This window comes from Macaca nemestrina, unplaced genomic scaffold (genome assembly GCF_043159975.1).
Source record: "Macaca nemestrina isolate mMacNem1 unplaced genomic scaffold, mMacNem.hap1 Scaffold_64, whole genome shotgun sequence".
Lineage (NCBI taxonomy): Eukaryota > Metazoa > Chordata > Mammalia > Primates > Cercopithecidae > Macaca > Macaca nemestrina.
In genome coordinates, this window is record NW_027257805.1 from 214,492 (window position 1) to 238,946 (window position 24,455).

The window sequence follows — 24,455 nt, forward strand, 5'->3', positions numbered from 1 at the left end:
GACATCTTCAGACTGGGGCGGCGTCCTAGTCTTACAATCAAACCGAAAGCCCAGAGAAACTAGGGACCTTGTCCAAGACCAGCAACAGGTATGTGGGCAGCTGGGATTCAACTAAGTCCTTTCCTGGATCCATCCGCGCTGCTCCCTGCCCCCACTCCCACCACCCCGCCATGGCCCCCGATAGACATAGCAGGTCTGAACATCAGGCACCCCGCACGCAGAGTACGGAGCAGAGCCGGCTTCCGCAGTGGGATCTCACACACATCCCACTCCCCTTCTTGCCGAATGCCTCGGGACTCTGTGCGGTCAAGTCTGCAGATGTGGCCTCACTCTGCGCTAGGAGATCTGGGTGGCCGGCAACGTTTTGCAGAGTGCTCCTCCAGACGGGGCTCGTCGGCTGATCCATGAGACACAGGACACCTGAGAGAAGGGCCGACAAACCCCACAAAGTCGCTCCCAACATGGAGAGGACAGGACCACAGCGGGGCTCTCGCAGTCCACGCTTTGGACAGGTCTTGCTGCAAACTGTGGTGCTCGTCAGGCGCGAGGAAGTTTCCCAGGGCAGGAGCTCTAAGTGACACAGCAAAAGCGACACAGGCGATGCCGCAGGATGTACTTCAGCTCAGGGCTCAGGAACCACGGGGTGCAGCGTGGCCTGCAGCAAACCAGACACATCAGAAGCCAATGTCCCACCTTCTACATTCAGTGACATTGAACGGAGGGAGTTATCTGTAGCAATCATCTTCCTGGGGGACCCGTACAGCACTCATGACCACCGACACTGACCACGAGTCCTTCCTAGGTCCTGGGGGCTACCCCACTTTACACGCACGGTTCCATGCACAAATCTACGCGTGGCAGTTGTTAGCCCCAGCTTAGAGATGAGGAAAACGCTGCTGGAAAAGCTAAGTGAGAAAATCAGACTTCAGCACACCTGCCATCTCCAAGACCACTACTACTCTATGTGCTAGGGTCTCAAGGGTTGGGTGTGTGGCATTTTAAGTGACTAATTGTAGGTGGTTTTCTTCTCTCCTACACCTGTTTAGCCTGAACGTGCACGTACATGCTCTGCTGCAGGTGCACTGCCGTATGTAGACCAGCAATGCTCTTTCCTGCCTCGGGTTCTCGTCACTGCCTTCCGGAAAATCTCACCTGCTTTACAGCCAAGCCAGGTAGGCCTGGTCAGCCGCACAGTGAAACTCCTGCAGTGTCAGAGCTAAGTGCTGGCTGAACTTTAACGGCGAAGACAGTGGAGTAATGGGGATAAACTGAGCAAAACTGTATTGTAACGCAGATGAACGTCTAGAAGCAAAAGAAACTGACACCCCTGAGAGCAGGCGACTGTCTCTTACTATGATGTTAATAGCAGCTTGCTGTTTCCAGTGTCTCCGTGTGCCAGGGTTTCCAGTCAGCGTTTGTGTTTATCTGCTCTTGGGCTACCTGATCAAACCTCTGCAGAGATCAGGGATATCTAAATTGACCCAGTATCTGCAGGCTGGCTGCTCAGAGGCCGTGGTGTGGAACGGCCAGGACATCGCTTAGTCATATGGGGCACAAGCACGTCACTTGCCACTCCTGTCTTTCTGTTTCATCAAACCCTCTTTTCTCCTGAATATTGATCATAGCAAAGTCATTAGCCTTTGAGATGCATTTGAAACATCAACTTGCTTTGTTCAAGAGGTTTAAGACACACGTAAGTCTTTCTTGCCATGCTCAACACACACAGCCGGCCGTTTCTGAAGTCAGTGTTTCTGGAACAAAAGCCTCGGCCTGCCCCAGTGAACATTCACACTGAGCACACTGTCGCAAGGCTGCTTGGCCAACCAGCAGGGGGCAGGAGAGAGCTGCAGGGGCCACGTGGGGTCCCTGCAAAGGCGCCTCACTCCCTCAGTCAAGCGCGGTGCCTCCTGCCAATCCAGCGGCTTCCTCCAAGGGGAAGAGGCCTCTTCAGCTGCTACTGCACTGATTTCAGACGGCTCAGCCAATGGGGCAACAGATTCAACAGAGTTCTATGTTGTTTAAGGAAAACTTCTGTTACCAGGCAACCTTAGTACCATATTCAACGTAAAATAACCAACAACATTGTTTTCAAAACAACATGCTACTAGTGCCTTATCCTTCAATGCTGCTTAAACACGGAAAAGTATGAGGAAAAAAGAGCATGGCACTTACTTCTTAAAAAATAACACCTCTTCCAGGTTATTTTTACCCCTATCATAAAGACTTAGAACTGTGGATTCCCTACAGGAATGTGGAGTGGGGTTGGATCCCCACACTCACCCAGCCTCACCCCAGGTCAGTCATCCCCCCACCACGGGGTTCACACCTCTCCAGGCCCTGTCACCTCATCAAGGAAAGGTGGCGTCTCTGAGCTCTCTTCGCAGGAAGCACCCGAACGGGAGCTAGAGACACAGACACACCCACAACTACTTTGAAATCCTAAACATATTTAAGGACTTCATTATTAGTTTTTTAAAACTGCAAGAACAAAGTGACCCTGGTTTTAACCTCTCTGCCACAATAACACCGTGTACATCCGTCTTTTGCTATTTGTTCCTTCTCCAGCAGCTGCTGCCTGGCTGGCCGACTGCAGAAGAACAGCCTCTGGTACTCCCGGGAAGCTCTCGGTAAAAGCGTGAACACCACGATCACGTCTCAGGACGCCGCACATGTTAGGGTCGCCCACAGACCGCCATTCCCACTGCCTAGAAGGCACTGAACGGGCCCCCTGCTCTTTGTAAATGTCAACTTTCCTAAGCTAAGTTTTGTTGAAAATTTTTAACTGCAGTCCACACGTACTTCTTTGTGTCTTGTTTTTATCCTAGAGGAATACTTTTATGGAAAATTAAGCTTGCAAGGTTGAAGGATTTTCTGAAAGTCGACTCCTAATGCTGGAAGAAAAAAAAAATGGGCCAAATGTGGTGCTCACGCCTGTAATCCCAGCAGTTTCGGAGGTTGAGGCCAGGAGATTGCTTGAGCCCAGGAGCTCGAGACCAGCCTGGAAAACATGGCAAAACCCTGTCTCTACTAAAAATACCAATAATAATAATAATAATAAAGCTGGGCATGGTGACGTGTGTCCAGTCACAGCAACTCAGGAAGCTGAGGTGGGAAGATCACCTGAGCCCAGGAGGTGAAGGCTGCAGTCAGCCCAGATTTGCATCACTGCACTCCAGCTTGGGCGACAGAGTGAGACACCGTCTCGAAAAAACAAAAAGCAAAAACAACTGTATAAATCATTATAGAAGGGAGCTGGCCAGGCGCAGTGGCTCACGCCTGTAATCCCAGCAATTTGGGAGGTCGAGGTGGGCAGATCACCTGAGGTCAGGAGTTTGAGACCAGCCTGGACACTATGGCAAAACCCCATCTCTAATAAAAATACAAAAATTAGCGGGGCATGGTGGTGGGTACCTGTAATCCCAACTACTGGGGAGGCTGAGGCAGGAGAAGCACTTCAACCCTGGAGGCGGAAGTTGCAGTGGGCCGAGACTGCGTCACTGCACTCCAGCCTGGGCAACAAGAGTGAGAGTCCACTTCAAAAAATAAAAATAAAAATCAAGGGAGCTAATGTTTTTCATTTAAAGGAAAGGAGAAGAACATTCAGTATTTATACCTCTCAAGCACACATCTCCAGTGGTGTCCTAAAGTATTCAAGATACACATTCCTACAAATATAGCTCAAAACTACTCACCAAGTTACATGCTAAAAGCACATGCATTGTAAGAATGCTACATTATATTTTTTGAGCATCTGTATCCAATATTTTAGCATACTGGCAGTTTTCCCTTCAGGTGCTGTATGCCTAAATTATTACATGTTTAGTCATTCATTTTAGAATTTATGACTATTATGCTTTAGGCAATAAACATAAGCTACTAAATTAATGACTTAGGGGAAAAGTTACTAAGTTAACTTGGAAGTTAAACTTTGCAAACTGAATTTGTTGGACCTCATTCAAGCTAGATGATCAGTTTTTTAAATTGTTTCCTGTGTGTTTCCCTCCAGGATGGAAATAGCTTCACTCTCATCCACTGTGCACACTGCAGCCCACGCCTCTCGTCCACCGCGCCACACTGCAGCCTGCAATTCACCCTGTACCAGGCTTTCCACACCGTACCTGAAAGTCACTAAGTATAACCAAGAAGGAAATGAAAAGCAGATAAATGACCTCCACCCCTACATCCAGCATGCAAATGTTAAACATTCATCAAAGTAAAACCAAAATCCCATGTTAGCTCACGATTGTAACTGGTAGAGTTATGTGCATGGCAATTTAAAAAGTCTAGTTAAGTAAAAACCTAATTGAGACTCTCAAGAAAGACATCTGCAAAGATTGACAGTGAGGAGAGGACTTCACTCTGCATCCAGCCTGTTCTGGAAGCCACGGCCAAATGCCAGGTTGTATAGATCCGAAAAACAGGAAAAAACAAGTGTTGAAAGGTGTACAGTCTCAGCAATGTACAAATTCGATGTAGGATGCTCAGAAACCTTGAATTTCCAATCAGGAAACCGCAACATGAGCAAGTTTCCCAGCAGTGCCCACTTTCTACCTACGGCACGTGTAACAGTTACGCTGGCCACCTCCGGGGGGACAGAGGCTTCCTGGTCACATTCGCTCTGGCAGCCACACAGCTGGCCCCGCCAAACACCTGTCTAATACTGAGGAATCACTCTCTCCCTGGGCTTTGCTCACTCTAGCCAGGAGAGCATATTTACAGAGTACTTTACTGAGTCCTCGTTCAATGCGTCAAGCTTGTTGAAGGCAGGGCAACCCCATTCCTGGCCCATTTAAGTGAACTGAGCAGAGCAAATGCCTCCAGTTGGACGGCACTCAGTCACAACAGCAGTGGCCACTGTTCACAGGGCGCTGGCTTCGTGCCCAGAACAGTTACAAGCGTCTTCTCTCTGTCCGAGGAATGTGCACTGCAACCCTGTGGGGCCGTTTGCAACGTCCACCAGAGTTCTGAGGCAGCCAAGTCCAGGCTGTCCGTGGGCCTTGCCACGTGGCCGTCCACGTCCCCTGCAGATCAGACCTCACTGCAGGGACCACGGGTTCCAGGGCTGCCTTGAGGCACATGCTCCCTTCACCACCTCCTCCTGGCCCCTGACATCAACCCTCACCACTGCTGCCAACACTTGATTTTCTCATGGCTCCTGAGGGGCCTGTTCTGCCCTTCCCTGCTCCCTGCGTCCGGCTTGGAGGGTACCCACATCAACGCCAACGCTCACGTAATCACCAACCTTTCCACGGGGCTTGATGCCTAGGAGTCTCAATATCAGAAAGTCAGATTCCTGTGCTTGTTGGAGAATTTCTTCCCATTGTACAAGTGAAGGAGATAAAATTCTAGGTGCCTGCAATAACCTCATTTCCACAACGAAGCAACTTCAGTAGTACCACAAAACAAACAAAAAACGCAAGCTTTTTTTTTTTAAACTTCTTTTATACAAGCTAAATACAATTTAATTTTTACATCCACGTTCTCATCAGCTCCCACCTGGTGAGCAGGCAAATAGTAATTTTCAAAGAAACAAATTGTTGCATAATTTTAACACTTAGCATTATCACTATTAAGCAAGAAGTATCCCAAAAATACATGATGATCTTGTTCTCACGTTCAAAAATTGATTGTCACACAGTGAAATAACACTTAATGCAAAGGAAATTTTCTTTTCAGGTATCTGTTCTGGAAAAGAAAAAAAAAAGATTTCTGGCAAAGAGATAAACATTAATTATGTAACAATCCAAAATGCCTCTGGGAAAAATGATGTCATCCAATTAGTTCTTTGAAGTGTTACAAATGCAGCTGAGTTTTAATAGTAATTTCTCCATAATTATCAAAAGAGTCTTTAAAAATCTTAGTGCTGAAATAACTATAAATGGATATAATACGCAAAGCAGAAGAGTTAACATTTGGGGTAGATTTTGGCCCATATTTTTAACATATGCATAGTTATTCACCTAGTTGAAGCTTATCCCTCTCCTCCTAGGCTCTTCAAGACTGATTTTCAAACATAGACTGGCTTTTGGTACATGAAGGCAGCTTTAAAAGATGTCAGGATCAGGCCGGGCACAGTGGCTCAAGCCTGTAATCCCAGTATTTTAGGAGGGCAAGGTGGGCCGATCATTTGAGGCAAGGAGTTCGAGACCAGCCTGACCAATATGGCAAAACCCAGCCTATATTAAATATTTTTGTAATTAGCCAAGCGTGGTGGCACACACCTATAATCCCAGCTACTTGGGAGGCTGAGGCAGGGAGAACTGCTTGAAACCAGGAGGCGGAGGTTGCAGTGAGCCAAGATCGCACCACTGCACTCCAGCTTGGGCGACAAAGAGAGACGGTCTCAAACTAGAACTTAGCCCTCAGGAAAAGCATTGAGCACCCCCCACCCAAACCAACCCAAGGAATCACATGGCAATGGTTATCATCTGATTTCGACAAATAAAGTTCTGTTCTCCCCTCTGAACACAATGGTAAACACCTGCCATCAGCCCACAGAAACTCCCAGGACCCAGTAACACTGGACTAGCAAGATCAATGGGCCACGTATGCAGGGTTCAGCAGCAGAAAGTCATGGCACCGAGAATGGTGTGTGCTCAAACCAGATTCCTTGCTTTCGGGGTGAAGGGGCTTCCCGGGAACATCTAGTCCAGTGGGATGGTTTCCACTTCCACCATGAGGAGGAAATGGGGGCACTGACAGGACCTGGGTCTCTGCCCCTTTGTCCTCTGTCCTGTTATGGGATGAGGGTGGGCTGAAGGCAGGTTTCCCCTACATCTTCCGGGCAGGAGAGATGGAGCTGACAAGTGGACGACGCTTTTTCCAAAACATTCCCATGTTTATAACCTGTTATCAACCTGTTTTCCCTGGAGATCAGTGAAGCAGCATCATTGATTCTCTTCCATTAGGGACAACCCGGTGTTACGGGAGGCAGGAGACGACATGCGAGCTGGTCTGAGTCAGTCACTTGTGTCTGATCCCCAGCGTGGTCGTCTATCAAATGGGCGGCCCCACAGACCAGTGACTTTGAACCAGAGTTCCATGGAGGTTGCCCAAGGACAGGGAGGGGGAAGAGGGGGAAGAGGGGGAAGAGGAGGAAGAGGAGGGAGGAGGTAGAGGAGGGAGGGGGAAGAGGAGGGAGGAGGAAAGGGAGGGAGGAGGAAAGGGAGGAAGGAAGGAAGAAGGGGAGGAAGGAAGGAAGAAGGGGAGGAAGGAAGGAAGAAGGGGAGGAAGGAAGGAAGAAGAGGAGGAGAAGGAAGGAAGAAGGGAAGGGGAAGGAAGAAGGGGAGGGGGCGGAAGAGGAGTGTGGAGGGAGGAGTGTGGAGGGAGCACTGTGGAGGGAGCAGTGTGGAAGGAGGAGCAGAAGGGGGGTTCTCTGAGGAGGAGGGCCAAGTTTTTGAGGTGTCTTGGAGTCAGAGGTGGCAGGGGCTTGGGCTCTAGGCCCTCTGTTGCATAGTTTTAGGCTTTAACTATTTATATTTGTGGACTCTTTAAAAGATTTAATTTGAAGGAAACCGGAGTTGGGGATACCTTGCTTCTAAAACACAATTTCTCAAGCCTGAGACTAAGTGCTAGGCATTACTCATTCTGTTACAATCATTTCCTCCTATTTAAAATCAACCACACACCCCTAATCTCTCTTCAGGGCAAACATCTTTTCCGAGGATCTCAAACAGCAGAGCGAGCGGCCCGTGACCCCAGCTGTGGGCACGAGGAGCGAAGAGGAGACGTGTGGAGAGGGCTGCTGATGACATGAGAGGTAGAGGCCCGGCACCTCCCTCCAGGGGCTGTGCTCTTCCAGGCCTAAAGGACATCCTCGCCTCTGGGGTGAACAAGCAGCACAAACTATCAACACTTATTCCAAAAGAACAGGAAGAAAATTCAAACGAAGTTAATACAGTTACCCCAACACAACACTGCAGCAGCCCAGAAACAGGAGGGCCACTGAGCCTGAGGTGGGCGGTTCCAATAGCAGGACAGCGACGTTGGCATTAGGGCTTTTCGGCAAAGAAAAAAAAAAAAAAAAAAAAGACACAAAAGGTAACATGGGCCACCCATTATTTCCTGCCAGTGGAAAGACACCCACAGGCCCCCAGATGCCAACGGCCCCTTGGGAACGAGCTCACGCAGCACTTCAGGTCTTCGCACGAGCAGGCACGTGGTGTCCTCAGTACCCCCGCCTGTGACACACACACCACACTTGACTCCCATACCTGAGGGTCCAGGGGAATGGTGGGAAGTTCTCGGGGGACCGGGCATCCTGTGAGGGCACTGCATGACTATGTACCTCAGAGGGGTCCCCGGGCAGGTGCTCTCTCTCCAAAGGATGAACTGGATCCTGACCACACCCAGATTGCGCTGGCTTCCAAGCCGAGCGCCAACATCTCACATCCAAAGGGATGCACAGATGCCTGCTGCACGTGGAGCCCAAGCCCCTCGCAGAGCTCAGGACGAACCCAGTGTCCAGGCCTGGGGCCGTCACCAGCGAGGAGAGGTGTCCGGGGCACTTCCCAGCGATGGCCACAAGAAGAAACAACTCAGGACAAAGCCAGTGTCCAGCCCCAGGGCCGTCACCAGCCTGGAGAGGCGTCTGGGGCATTTCCCAGCGATGGCCATGGGAAGTAACAACTCAGGCCCATCAGGGGCTTCCTCACTATACGGGTGTTAGAAGTAGAGACAGAGGTTCAGGTCTAGTGGCACAAACAGCGACGGATCCCATGGAAATGTGGGCGTGGCCCCTCCATCCCAAAAGCCTGCATGGCTACTCCATTCTGCTCCCATCACACACATCCCCACACAGCCAAGCCCCTTCTCCTTTCCCCCACTGGATTCATCAAATCAAACCTCGCTGTCCTTGGAAAATGTACCATTAATTTACTTACTGCCCAGTAAAAAAGCACACTTCCAGTTAACATGACACCCCCGCTACGATAGAACAGCCTTAATTCAAACATGACGCAGAGGAACAGAGGGAGGAGGGGTCGAGGGCCGTCCTGGAATCGGCAGCTGTTTTCTGGGGAAAGTCTCCCTCCCACCCGAGCCCGACACTCGAGCCACACTATCCCCATGGTGTCTGAAAACTCCATGAAGACAGGGTCACTCTGACCCCTTCACACCCACAACGCCAAAGAGGAGCAGGTGTTCAGGAAAAGTCTCCTGCTAGTGCTGAAGACAGGAATGATCCCTCGTGGTGCCCAGAATGTCAGGAGAAAACAAGGCACCATGTGGACGCCTTCCAGGTGAATTCTGGAATGACTCTGCCGAATGCCAGTCATCCTTTTACAGAACAAAACCAATACCGGAAAACATGTGTCGCCAGCAGAGAGATGGTCCTTTTGGCGGCTTACAAACACACCTACGTTACGCTGAATTTATCTCAAGCCACCCTCTCTGTGCTAATGTAAAAAGTCTCCTTTATTAACCAGTAGCCTTTTTCATCTGGTGCTTTTTAACAAGCAAGACGGTCCTGTAACACTCAGGCATTGTTGAAAACGTCAAATGGAAGCCTAGAATCCTCTTCCGTGCAGCTTCACTGCAAAGTATTTTGACGTGAGCCAAATCATGCTATTCCTACATCTCCACAGGAAACTCAAGGCTTCATCAAGGAAACGCAGCATCATTTCTGCTAGGCACAGAAATTGGTGGGGTGGGCATGGGGTTGAGGGAACATTACATAGAAAGCACAACGCGATAATCACCTGCATGAGAGCCACACTGGCCGGCAAGCCCCGATCGGCTCGGTCTCTACACAGTCACAGACGTGAGGCCTGGAGGGCAGACACCTGGCACTGCTGACTACCCCAAGGTCGTGGCCTCTGCCCCTTCTCTGCTGCTCATCAGTTCCAAGCTTCTGGCAACACCGCCTGCTGCCCCCACTGCCTCATCGACTCTTCGTGAAAAGCAAATGTTGCCAGGATAGCTTATGAGTACATTTGCCAGGAAAGCAGCTCCGATTGACGCTGACACCCCCTTCTCACACCCCTGGCAGCTCCCTTGCCCCCGATGTGTACATGCTTGCAGCTCTGACCTTGCTCAGTGTCCACACAGGCTCTGTCCACTGGAGAGCCAAAGGCAGACTCAATGTTGAGTCAGAAATACACAAAGAGGGTGAAGGTTACAAACTGCCTGCCTGCCCCTCAAAACACAGGTTGAAATCCTCAGCCTCAATGTGATGCTGTCAGGTGGCCTTTGGGAGGTAATGAGTTCCCGAGGCTGGAGACCCTTGAATGGGATTTGTGCCTCAGAAAGGGGTCCAGCAAATCCCTCACCCTCCCATTGTGTCAGGGCCAGAGAGAAGGTGTGTGCCAACCAGGAAGGAGCCCACACCAGAATTCACCCGTGCGGCACCCTGATCCTGCCTTCCAGCCTCTAGAACTGTGAGAAACAAATTCCTGTTGTTCATAAGCCACTCAGTCAATGGTGTTTCGTTACAGCAGCCTGAGCTGCCTGAGATGACGATGCTCACCGCCCTACAGAAACGGCTACTCCCCTCTCCCAGAAAGAGGGGTTTAATTAAAATCCCTGTCTCTCCTCGCGGCCACCACAGATCTCACTCCCCCACCCTGTAAGCCAGCAATTGTTAGGATTAAAGGAAAATGAGGATCGTTTTAGACCAGCCCCTCCATATCAGTCTGAAGCCTGTAACTTTGCCCAATTCCACGGTGGCCGTGTCACTGCATTGCCCATGTCAGCTCTGTGTCTGCACTGGGTCCCAGGCTCTGCACAGACTCTTCTAGCTGCCCATCAGCACAGCCATTTCCCCTTCTGCTTTGCAGGTTGTCCTTCAATATCCAACCCCCACCCCTCTGCAACCCAAGGCCTTCCGATCCAGGCATTCGGGGTGGGCTCAGCCATGTACTGCAGTCCTTGACTCAAGTAAACCAGGCCCAAGGCGTTGGCACCAATGATCTACTGGCTGTGGGGTCTACACAGCTACTAGCTGCCCCAGCCACACCAGGGCCCGGGAGGGGAGGCAGAGGAACCTGTGAAGTTGCCAACAGCCATATGGGAACAGGGGCCCCTGGGATGAGGAGGATGCCATGGAAGGAAATTCAGAGAAAGAAAGAGCCCCAAGGCTGGACGGGTCATGCCCAAAGCCTACACTGCTGAATTTTCCAGGTTTCTGAACTCAATCGCTGACCCACACAGCACATGTTTCCTGAGTGCTGACCCCGCGTGGCATTGGATAGGCAATAAAGTAGGACCCCCACCTCCCCCTTCCCCGACACATACACAGGGCCTCCGTCCTGGCGGGAATTCAGGCCTGGGGGCCCAGTTGGCATCGCGAGCCAGGGAAGGGGGCCATTTCAGACAGATAGTGGGTGCAGCCTTGCCAAAGCCCAGCAGTCACCTGCACTGCCACAGCCAGGCTGAGTCCAGATCAGCCGCACAGAAACCTGACCCTCTCAAGGGCACGCCTGAGCTCATTAGGGACAGACACCGTCTCCTGCTGATCTCCAACACTTTCTCTGCATGTCTAGTTACAAACGGACGACGCAGTCTCGGAAGCACAGCTGTGACTCTGGAGACAGATCCCAGGCCTCCCCCTGTTCCTCTCCGTGGTGCCATTGATGGGGAGGGGCCGGTATGGCCGCGAGGCCGCATACCCACAGCCACCCTGCCACGGAGACGCAGGCCTTCGACGATTATTTCTGCCAAAGAACCCTGCTGCGTCTTGGAGCACACCATGGTGGGCGGGAAGCTCCACCCGGAGAAACAGCGATGCTTCTCCCCAGAGCCAACGGAGGGCACCCCCCACCCTGCATGCAGCAGATTACTTACATTCTGGAAAACATCTGGGTTAATGGGGAACAGTAAAATGAAAAGGACACACTAGAAAGGTTAGAAGGCTGTGTGAAGTCTCAGGAGGTCCAAAGGTTTCTTATCCAAGACTGCTGCGGTCAACGAGCTTACAGGGAAAGTTTCCACACGGGCCTTCAACAAGCAACGCTCAGCAGGGAGGAGCCACGTTCTGGGCAGAACCTCAGAACAAGAACATCGGACACCACAAAGTCACATCAGAGCCAACAGCAACTGAAATACAGCGCTCTCCTAAGATGTGTGCGTCACCTGCAGAAAGGCACCACACATTAAGATGGGAGAAAAAAAGGATAAGGTTAGAAACAAATTTGAAGTAATTTCTGCATACGTAAAATTTCTACATCCACTGGTTTTCTTTCTGGGAGTAACAACTTTTACATGAGATGCACATCCCCGTTGGAAGGAGTTTGGGTTTTCCGTGGGCAGAGTCAAGGGCTCTCCAAGAAATGTGAACCTTTTGTCACTCACTGAGCCGCGTGCCCTGAGGCCGTCCTGGCCTGTCTGAGCACCTCCCTGGTTCTGCCTCCAGCCAGCTCCTTCCAGCACTCACCCCGCTGCTCCCAGAGCCTGCACTGGCCCAGGATCTCCTCTTCTGCTGCTGTCAATCTTCCACTTTAGGGTAAATAAGTTGGAAACTAGAAAGTTATAAGACCCCTTAGCTTTTTAAAAATTTGTCTTCTCAGAAAACAATACTAATTCTACTTCCATGGTTTAATATGTTGCCCCCATCTGCATGTTCATGGATATGTGTTTTTATATATTTTTTAATCAGTACTTATAAAAGCATGCACTGTTGCTACATTCAGTTCAATTACATTTGATGTAAGAAGTTTTAATTTCAGTGAATTCAGGCACTCAAAATTTAAGCCCTCTGACATCTATTAATCAAATGGGAAAATGACAGGTAGATATTACAAAAATCAAGAGAAGTGTTTAATGTAAATCCTGCACTTTCAAATATTTCCACAAATGTAATGGATACATTAGTACATAACCTTGAGCATTTTCACAACTCTTTGCACTCAAATTCCATTCTTAGCTTTTATAGATAAATCGACATCCATATGTGATTTTAAGCAGCTCAAACATCAGCTCTTAAAAACAATCAGAAATGTTGCGGGCAAATCCCACCGAGCAGCAAATAACGGAACTGTACCCAACAACCCAGGTACCTCCCCTGAGGCATCTGGAACTTGAGCATTACAAGCAGCCTTTGGTTTCTGAGGCACCCGAGTGAGGACTCCCAACTCCCCAAGTCTAAGAAGGCCTCAGCGATAAGGAAAACTGGTCAAAAAGTCATCCCTGCCGGCTCCCTGTACCACGGGCTCCTCCCTGCCCGCCCTCAGCCACGTGCTTACAAGATCTCACTTCCTCTCTGTCCCTCAAAGCCTGACTCCTGATTCCAGCCCTGCCGCTTACTGGGATGTGGCCATGGACATCAACTGCACCTGTAAGGGGAGAAGCTGGGCAGGATACAGGATCCTGGCCATCCTGGCAGCGCTCAAGCTGATACTGTAACTTGGTAGTGAGTTACTTAATGCAAAGGTTTAACTTTGAAAAATTTAGTTACGTGTATTCTAAAAGGGAAATTCTGAACGTAGAACACAGGCCACACCCTCACACTGATGTTGTCTGGCCAGCACTTTTTTGTTTGCCTTTTCAATAGACGTTTTTAAAAGCAGTTTTCGGTTCATAGCAAAATCAAGAGGAAAGTACAGAGAGTCCTCACATATCCTTTCCCAGCACAGGCACAGCCTCCATCATTCTCCTGCCCTCACCAGACCAGCATGTCTCTACGACCGACAGACCCGCATCAACACGGCACCACCACCCACAGTTCACAGCTCACACGAGGACTCGGCCTGCTGCTGCTCACTGTGGGTTTCACAGACGTGGAACGGCATGGATCCCCCATGAAAGCCCCACCTGGAGTTGCTGCCCCACCCTACACACCCCCTATGCTCCTCCCATTCATCTCTCCCCTCCCCAACCCCTGACAGCCGCTGATTGTTTTGGTTTCCACAGCTTTGCCTTTTCCAGACTGTGCTGTGGTTGGACTCAGACAGCAGGCAGCCTTTCCAGATTGGAGTGTCACTTAGCAACATGCGTTTATGATCCTTCTGTGTCTTTTCATGGCTTAGGGGTCCAGTTCTTTTTAGTGCTGAATAATATCCCAGTATCTGACATACCACAGTTTATCCATTCACCTGCTGAAGGGCATCTTGGTTGCTTTCTAGTTTTGGCAATTATAAAGCTGCTGTCAACGTCTGTGTGCACATTTCCGCATGGAAGTAACTTTCAGCTCCTCCGAGTAAACGGCCAGGACTGTGATTGCTCCTGTGGTCGGAGAGCTTAGTTCCACGGAAAACCGCCACGCTGCCTCCCACAGGAGCTGCCCCACTTCCCCCAGCGATGAGTGAGGGTCCTGATGCCCACACACCCACCAGCACGTGGTGGTGTCGGAGTTCAGGTTTTGGCCAGGCCGATGGGTGCACAGTGACGCCTCGCCCTATGACATAAGACGCGGGCCATGTTTCCACGTGTAGATTTGCCATCTGTGTATCTTCTTTGTTGGGGTATCTGTCCAGGTCTTTGGTCCATTTTTAATCAGGTTGTTCATTTTCTTGTTGAGTTTTGAGAGTTCCTTGCACGGTTTGGATAACAGCCTTTCTCAGATGAGTCTTTTACAGATGCGTTCTCCCCGTCTGTGGCCTCCCCTCTCATGCTCCTGAGACAATGTTTTTTATTTTAAAAAACACTTCAGACAGAAGATGGACCTCCCAGCCCACCACGGTTCTCAGTTTGGCCGTGGTCACCACCCTCCCAGCCATGGTTCCCACCTTTTCACGATCTGCTGGTCCTATGGGCATCAACCCATACCAAGTCCCTAACATATCTCCAATGATGGCAACGTCAAAGCCGGCAGTTTGCAGGTAGGAAGGAGCTGATGGAGGCCGGAGCAGAATGTGAAGGCCAGCGGATTCATCCCTCGGGGACCGGCAGGCCTCTCACATATCCCCCTGGGTCACCTCCCAAATGAAGTACCTGCTTTGGCCGTGAGCAGGAAGCGGGACCTGGCCCAGATCTCAGCATATTTGACCTGGCACGGCATTTACAGGTGAGCCTCCATAACCGGAAACTCGACTCTCTGGGGAGAATGCATTTTCATTATCAAGGCTTTTAGGCTTTTAATTAAGAAACCAAAGAGCAGTGACTGGAGTGAGGATGCAGGGACTCTGGGTGACCCATACGCTCGTTTCCACCTGGCACGAAGGACCCTGGAGTGAGGGTGCAGTGCCTGCTCTGAGTCACCAGCACACTCATCATTTCTACATAAAGAACCCTGTGAGCCTGTCCCAGGACTTTTTAGCCTAGACCTAAAAATTCACAGCTCAGGAAACCTTCATCATTTTAGGAACCTGAGGGGTGGGCCAGGGGGATCTCACAGAGTGTGGTGCTGTCTATGGGGTCAGCAAAGTACAGCTGGGGCTTCCCGCAAGCACTTCAGCGAGGCCGTGCACTGGCCCGAGGCTGGTTCCGCCTCCTATCCTCGGTTCTCATGCCCAACCGTGAGGGGAGCCCCCCGCTTCAAGGAGCGGTCCCTGGCTCCAGGCCCTAACGTCCATGTCCAGGCCCCTGGTAGGGCAGCTTGTACCCCAGGGAGGCTGGGACTGGAGACAGCCTGGAGCTCTAGGCAATCCTGGCAACCACATGTTTCCCGAAGTGGCCGCAGACAAACTCCTGCTTCCAAAACCTGGCACGGGCTGTGTGAGGTCTGGAACGCGGGAGGCGCGTTTCACAGGGTCCCTGCTCACATACAAAAGCAAGGCTAAGAGCAGATGAATTATTTAATTACCCTCTCATGGTTATCAAGTCAAGTCATAGTCTCTTAGACTTATGTGTGACTAGAAGTATACACATTATGGAAGTGTATATAAATGTGAATACAGATATGCTTATTTTCCTTTTATATACCTTACATATATGTGTATACGTGCATATGTATAAAACATGGAAGAAAAAACCATACTTAAGATTTCAAATCTCAGTCACAAAGATCTCAGAAGCAAATTATTATTCTTTAGCAAAGACGTAACATTTTACATTCTTACAAACAAAACGTTCTCTATTAGCATTTTATTTTAAAAACTAAGAATGCATTGCACTCTCTGTTTCAATTTTTAACTCAGCTCACAAAGGACCCTGTACAAAGACCTCCGTGCCACGGCAAGGATGGCGGTGGTCACACCTGTGGCCATTTATCCTCTCTACATCTAGCTCCTCTCCCTGAGGCAACAGCACCTCCGAAGTCACAGCCTGGCCTCCCATCTCTCCCCCGTCCCGGGCTTTTTGGCATGTTGCTCTGCTGCACACACCTCAGCAAATACTGCTGATTAGCCAGAATCGCCCAGAAATCTCTTAACCTTGATTCTGGCTGCTTTTGTAATTTGTAATATCTGTACTTCTGGTGTGATTTGAGAAACAACACATTTTAAAATTAGAGAAGATGTGGTTTTTATTCTCTCCTTTCTGCTTGCAACCTTGAAAATTCAAGTAGCAGCAAGGGTTTGTTGAAAGTAACTTCCACCAAAGAGAACCTATTACAAAGGTACTACAGAGTGTCAAATAACCACATAGATGTAAAATAGACATGCAGACACAGATATAAAATCCAATGGTTAAACCAAATTGAGAAATGCTTGCCAGTTTGATAGGACTTCTAAAACTTGACATAAATGTTGGCTGAGGGATACAAGATGTTATGAGATGAGTGAGATGCTTGGCCTAGAACCACAGGCTCTCTCCTCTTTACAGCAGAAAATCCATAAGGAAGTCAAATCTGAAAGAACCAGGTACCACTGAATGGCATACTCAGCCATCCTTCCCCATTCCTGGGCCAGCTGCAGTGAGTGCAGCCAGTCGTTCACCAACATCCATCATCCATCCTCCAAGGCCATGGCTACACTTTACTCCCAGGCTCCCTGTCATTATGTAGATTAGGTAAATCAGGGCCACTCTCACCTTAAGCCTCCCCTGCCAGCATGGAAATCGCCCAGTCCCAACCACAGCAAGGACAGCCATGTCCCTGGGAATGCAGAGCAGGGGTCGGGAAGAAACCTAGATCTCTGAATACCTCATGGAGCAGTCACCAGCCTGGAACATCCTCCCTGACGGCTTTGCAACAGAGAAGAACTCCTTGGTTCCTCAAGCTACAATACTGCAGAGTCTCAGGTCACAGCATCCTTACCTACCCTCGTCAGGAACCGTTCATGCTCATCAAGACATGAGAACAAAACTGCAGTGGCACAGTCACACTCGACACAGACCACCTGCTGCTCACTTTCATCGTATTAACACCAAAAGGCCACCTTGGTGGATATCCTGGGTGTGGACACTTGGCGGCTTTTTGCTGGAGACGCGCTTTGTGCATTTATCGCACGACCATCTTGGCCTCAGGAGGGGCTGTGCAGATGGCAGCTGTGCACGTCACAGGGAGTCTCACTTGCTGGACTCTCAGCCAGCTCCCACTATCAGTGCCCGCAGACTCCTCTCCTCCGGGAGCACGTGCTTGGACGCCACAGTGGCCTGTGGATCCACACAACAGCACTGTGTGCCCCAGGAGCTTAGAAAGTACCACTGCATCAATGCCTCCACAGGTGAGGCCGGGGGCAGAAGCCAACCTCAAGCAGTTACGGTCCTCCGTGGGGCTGGCGTCCAGGCAGGAAGGCGGCTCAGCGGCTCTCCTCTCACTGTGGAACTTCCTAGGTCCCCACATGAACAGAACCCTAAATAACACGCAACAAACAACAGGAACGAGAACACGACCAGCAGCTTCTGAGATGAGCAAGCTGGGCTGATCATGAGACACCTGACGGGGACGGTGCCAGAGCCCCTCCCGGTAACCAGTGAGGACAGCACTGCCAGCATCTCCCTAAAACCAGCCCAAGTCAAGTTAGACTTGAGGCTTTCCAGGACTGGGTAGATCCATTCAATCCCACAGTCTGAACCTTCCAGGCCGTGTCTCATGGCCCTCATCTCACATATGGGAACCCGGACGCTGCACCATAAACGCAGCCCCAAGCCCTCGTTCCTTCTTCAACACCACACACCAGTACAGTGAACACTTAGGATCTGGGCATTCACGTAAAATACTGCTTAACTAAAACTTCTGATTTAGAATATGTTTAATTCCTACTCACAGAGCTGAAAGTGTTTTGTCATAGAAGGCGGTAGCTGTAACTAAGCATGAGAGAAGAAGGGATCAGAGTGGTGCCAAGTATTAAATATTCCTCTAAATCTATTCACCAGGTTGCCATGCTATTGTCACCTGCTTCATTTTCTGTCCTTAAAAGACAAAATAGTTACTTTTCAAAATAGACAACCTGTTTTACTGATGCTTAGCTATAAAGTTGCGAGCTACGTATCCAAAAGGGAGATATGGGAAAACAGAAAAGGTCCACAAGCGATCGGGTGGGGAGGGGCGCAGTTGCAGCAGCACCTGGCTCTGTTGCGTTGTGAGCCAGCCACGTGGGCTGGACAGCTCACTTAGCCACTGAAATTATATCATCTAAGATTTTGTTGCAGTTACTTTGACAAATTCTCCCTCCTGCTATGAAGAGTAAGGTTTGAGGGGTTTTTTTGTGTTTTTTTTTTTTTTTTGACTTGGAGTCTCGCTATGTCACCCAGGCCGGAGTGCAGTATTACAATCATGGCTCATCGCGGCCTTGACCTTCTGGCTCAAGCAATCCTCCCGCCTCAGCCTTCCAAGCAGCTGGGACCCAAAGGCGAGTTTGATTTCTTTGCTAACGAATTCCTAATTCACCTCGCAGTGGGCCTGTCAAGGCCCTATGCCCGGACATCCACCTTGCCGACCGTCCATGTGGTCTCTAAGGTGGATGCACTCCGGTTGCCTGGGCTCTGCACGCGATACTGAGTCTCCAAGTCTGCCGCTGTATAAGGGACTGACAGCCCCAAGCGTCTCGACGCGCCACCTTGAGCCGGGCTTTATTCCACAGGGCGACTCTGCTTCCCGTGATGAGATGCAGCACGTGAGCACAGATCAAAGGGTATCAGCAACTAACCCATTCCCCTGGTACTAAGCAGAGGACCAAGAGTTTAGTTCCTTACTTATTTACTACGGGCTTGATTCAAAGCAGCTTTCTGGGATCCTGGGGACAAACATCTCCAACTGGTGAGAATTCTGGCTTTAGTAACAGAAGAATCACCTAATGCCCATTTTGTAACTGCTGTTCTCATCAGAACTTGAGGCCAAAGCGAAAAATAAAAGGGGGAGGCTAAGATCGTGACACCCCAGTTTGCACAAGGCCAACCAGCCTGCTTGAGGGGGTGAAAGGAGTAGGATTTTTAAACTGCTGAGTTTTAAAAACATGGCTGTAGGCTGGGCGCACTGGCTCACGTCTATAAGCCCAGCACTTTGGGAGGCCGAGGTGGGAGGATTGCTTGAGGCCAGGAGTTCAAGACTGGCTTGAGTAACACAGCAATACCCTATATCTCTTGAAAAAGGAAAAAAAAGGTTATTAAAATAGTAATAAAAAGTTTAATGCAATAAATTACTATATCAACATGGCACCCCCAGCTGTCAGACGAGGTGCAATCTCTGTGGCTGTGAGGTCCGGAGAGAAATGTAACCGGCATCATAGGGAAGGTCAACCCCAAAGCCCCACAACATTACTCCTGTACAGTGTGTTAACCAGCATGAAGTCTCCTCCACAATCAGAAGCCTGGTTTAGAGGAACGCTGCCCACTGGACCTGGGTGGACTCCAGATGCCGGCCGACCAGACAGCCCCACCCTGGGACCCTGCCGGCAGCCCCGACTGGACAGAATGACCTCGTGAGTGTCCTTTCCTGCCACAGGCTGCAGACCCTGAGCCAGTCCTGGCTGTGACTGAGGCTGCGCATAAACGTCTGCGCCCAACAGCTCACCTTTGTACATGACACGCCCAGTCCACCTCATTTCAAATGTTACACTTGCCCCAAGGCGAACATAGATGTTACAGGTTAACTCACTGCATGTGTGCTAGACTTTCCCTATAAGTGTTCAGACATTGCACGAACCGGATGAACAAACCCCACTTTCCCTGTAAACGTTCAGACATTCCTTGAGCCCGATGAACACACACAGCCAACAAACCCCGGAACGTGTAATGCCGCGGCCTCCTCCCCTCCTGAGGGGCGTGTGCTTACAGCTCCCCCAAGACCACATTTCCCAAAGCACAGAGTGTTACTCTGAAAATAAAACCTCCTTTTTCCTTCCTCTGTACATCTCGTGGTCGTGTTAACAACTATTGCTACAAATGCAGAGAAACGGGGTATCATCCGTGCTGGTCACTGAATTCCTAGCACCAAAGCTTCAAGGCCCCCCAGTCTGAAGGAAGCTTCTATCACCCTAAAACCAACTCTGGAGACGAAGGCCAAGCTGGGGAAAGACTGTGTCTCTGCAAATCCACGCCACGGGGCCCTCTGCAGTTGTGTGTAAGGAACTCTTGGTCTGTCCTGGGGTTTGGGGAAATCAGGATGCAAGCAGATACCGTACGCTCTGCCACGGGACCGTGAAGTCTGCGGAACCTCAGAGGAACACGGAGACAAATGGCTGCATGACTCCCACAGGCCGAGCCTCGATGGGCGTCCGTGTCAAGAACACAGACACGCCGGGAGGGGCAGCCGATGCAGGCAACGCCTGCAACTCCAGCAAGCAACAGCGTCTGAGTGTGGGGTTCTCTGGCCAGGCTCCACCACAACTGCCATATTCTGTGACAAAATTTTAAAAATAGATTTTAACTAGTTATAACTCTAACTTGTTTTACACATAAACAGAACACAGGGTACCAACAGGCTCCAAAATACTTTGCCTAGAACCAAGTCTAGAATGCAGATGGATGCTTCTCCGAGTGTGACGAGTCCCCTTGTAGTGCCATAAATCCTAGATCTAGGTGACTAAGTGCTCTTCCTAAACCAGACGGCACCATGAGGCTCTGAGGGCACCCTCTGTCCCCAGGCCAGTCCATCAGCCCCTGCAGAAGCTTCTAGAGTAAGAGCCTGTGGATTTGTATTGGACGGATGTAAACCAAGCAAAGTCACAGGGGCTCGTCCTGGAAGCCCATCCATTTACCCACTCATGCCGTGGAGAGCCCTGCCCCCAACTCCACACCCGCAATCACGCTCAACCACAAGAACTGGCTTCTAGGCCCTCAAGCTACTCCCTCTCGACCCCGGACAGACGCTTCTCAAACCATGAGACCCAGAGTAGTCTTAACAGGTGGTCCCAGCAGAACTGGCCACTGCATTAATTGATATTTTGTGTGTGGGGGGGTGATTGTTCTTCTGTCACTCAGGCACAGTGCACCATAAGTACAGTGGTGCTATCATGGTTCACTGCAGCCTCAACCTGCCAGGCTTGGGTCATCCTCCAGCCTTAGCTTCCCGAGTAGCTGGGACCACAGGTGTACATCACCTGTCCTATTTAATTTTTTGTAGAGTCAGGGTCTTGCTATGTTCCCCAGGCTGGTCTTGAATTCCTGGGCTCAAAAGTGAACTGCCCAACTCAGCCTCCCAAGGTGTTGGGATGACAGGTGTGAGCCACTATGCCCAGCCTAGAATTGGTTTTTCTTAAACCTGAGTTTGACACATGAACCCCACTTACATAGATATCAGCACACTCTCACAGCTCGAGAGTTTTCCTGAATCTCAATTCTGTCCGTTCAAGGTCAATATCTAAGAAAGGGTCAGAACTGACCCTCCCTCAGTGAAGCCTAAGAGCAAATGCAGCAGCATCTCAGTGTATGAGGAGACAAAGTAAGAAGGGTGGAAAATACACACTGAAATTCTAGTGCTAGAATCATAATCACCAACACTTTAAGAGGGAATCTGCTTTCCAAAATATGTAGCTGCTGGATTAATTTCAAAGTCACCAGATTCCACAGGCAGTAGCTCACAGGGGCACAGCTTTCTAAGGCCGCACAGCCCGGGACAGCGTAACAGCCTCGGGGCAAAGCAAACTAAACAAAGGCTTGGTTCTCTCAAGGACGAAGGTGCTCAAGTGTTTCCAAATAGATTCTTCTTCTAAGTAAGTTAGATGCCTCCTACAACACTGTTTAGAGTGCCAGTGTATTCAGAAACATGAAGTTGAAACTACATCTCAGGACCCCAAAATCACTACGCTAAAGGGACGTCAAGGTGAGGAAGAGCTTAGACCAAACCCGCCTCCCATCCTCTTCCTAACAGAGACAGCTACTGGGGGTGGGGGGAAAAAGCCACGTACCTCCCTCACAACCGATCCACAAGGAAATTCCTCATGGACAGAGGACAGAACTCAAAGTCCCCATCTGCACACGGAGATAAATGCGGATCTAACTGCTTCCTCTGGAAAGATGCACCAGAAATGCATTTGTCTGATCTACCTGTGACCTGGAAATCCCTCCCCGCTTCGAGCCGTCCATCCTTCCTAGACTGAACCAACGTACGTCTCACATGTATTGATGTCTCACGTCTCCCTAAAATGTGTAAGACCAAGTTGTGCCCCAAACACCTTGGACACATGTCCAGGACCTCCTGAGGCTGCCGCAGTGTGTCCTCAAGCCCTCCTAAGGCTGTGTCTATAACCTTGGGAAAATGAACCCTATGGACCGAGGAGTGTCGCAGAGATCCTTCTGGTTTACAGGAAGCATTCTCTTCTGCGAGTATATCAATGAAATCACGTGGAATTACAAAATGCCACTTTAGTAAAAGCCAAGGAATTAGGGTTCTATGTGCTTAAAAAAAAAAAGTAACGTTCTATTTGTCAATGGACCATGAAGCCCACACCCCCTTTTGCAGTGAAGATGTCAAATGGGACGAGAGGCCCCTCCTGAGGATGCTACCCTCTGACCCCACTTCCCAGAGTCCAGTTTCCTGCTGCTCAGGGAACAGCAACCCCAGCTTCACGAGGCTCAGGCCTCCAAACCCAACTCCCACCCATGCTGGAGAATCACCCCAGGGACTAGCTAAGTGGCAGGTGCAACTCTCACCTCACCCCCTTAAAGGGGAAAAGGCACCTTCCCGCTCCTCTTCCTGCTGGTGGGAACAGGGGCAGGAGCTGGAGGATCAGGAGTCGGGCGGCAGAACGGAAGCAGCCTGGGTCCCTGCTAGTCAGAGTTGGCAAATGCCAACCATCCCCGACATTCACTTTGCAAATAAATCCTTCTCTTTTGTCAGGTCCCTGGTTATAAGTTTGCACCCATAACTTAAAAAGAAAAAAAAAACTCAGATTAAAAAATCGGTGTTTGGCTGACAATATTTCAATTATCTTGGGGCCTTGGGTCAAATGATGGCAAAACAGGAAACTGAACGCTGTTATTCAGGAAACTACCTTCCAGCGCCGTCTACCCTCCCAGGCTGTCACCTTATGGTTGTTTGTCTGCTAGATGATTAACAATAACTGTTCTGAAAACCTAGGTGTACAGAACAGACAAGAAGTCAGCTCGGGTTGAGGGGAAGCAGGATAAGACCCTCTTCCCCGCAGGATGGTGGAAGAGGAGGAACCTTCAGCACCTGGGTTTTCAGGATGCTGGATCTCTGAGAGCATCTCTCACAGCTCAAGTACAGCCAGACCCTCCTCTGACACAGCCTGTTCAGGCGAAGGTGGGCACCTGCCCTAGAGACCCACAGCCCTGTGCGGGGCTCAGCTGGAGCTGAACTTGCCTCCCTTGGTAAGAGTCAGGGCCAGGGGTGGGGAGAGGAGAGAAGCAGCAGGCCTGAGGGCCACTGTGGAAACTCCATGCCGCGCTAATTCTCGTCTGATGTGCTCCGGCCAAAGCCACGCTTCTCGGAGGGAGTTTCCCTTCACACATCCGGAAATCATCAACATCTAGTCTCCCCACAGAACAAATCCTTCCCCAGGAGGCAGACGCTTGGCTGTAACGCGGGGTAATGAGGGGCGCGCCTTCGTGCCCACTCTGTAGTGTTTCCTGTTACCTATTTTACCTTAAGCTACAAATGATTCCCGTTTACACGGGACACAGTGACACAGACAGCAAAACACATGAGATTCAGTGTGATCCCACACCCGTCACTGCTTACCTCAAGTGCTTCGTTCGTTTTGCTTCTAGAGTTTGTACTCTCTCCCGGGGTTCCAGGCCTGTGGATTCAACCAACCATAGATCAACATATTTTTAATGTGTTTGTACTAAGCATTCAGACTTTATTATTCATTAAACAACTACTCGCATGGTATGTCCATGGTATAGCTGTTACGAGCAACCCTGACATGACTGTCTGCAGGAGGATGTGCATATGTCATATACAAACACGATGCCATTTTATTGCAGGGACCTCAACGCCCAAAGACCTTGGATTCCATAGGCAGTCCTGCAGCCCACCCCCATGGGCACTGTGGAATGGCTATAATAGAAAATATGGAGGTTTTAAACAGTTATGTACTAAATCTAATCTTTTGTTAAGAAATTAACGTGTATCACTTGTATTATTTGGAAGTCCTTCCTGGCCCAGAGACTTGACATGTTCTTATCTTTTTGTCCACGGATCTAGCCATTCCAGTAAGCTTGCTGAACACAAATTAATTTTACAATTAAATTCTTACAAGAATCACACTCAATCTGTAAGCTGCTTTGGTTTTTAA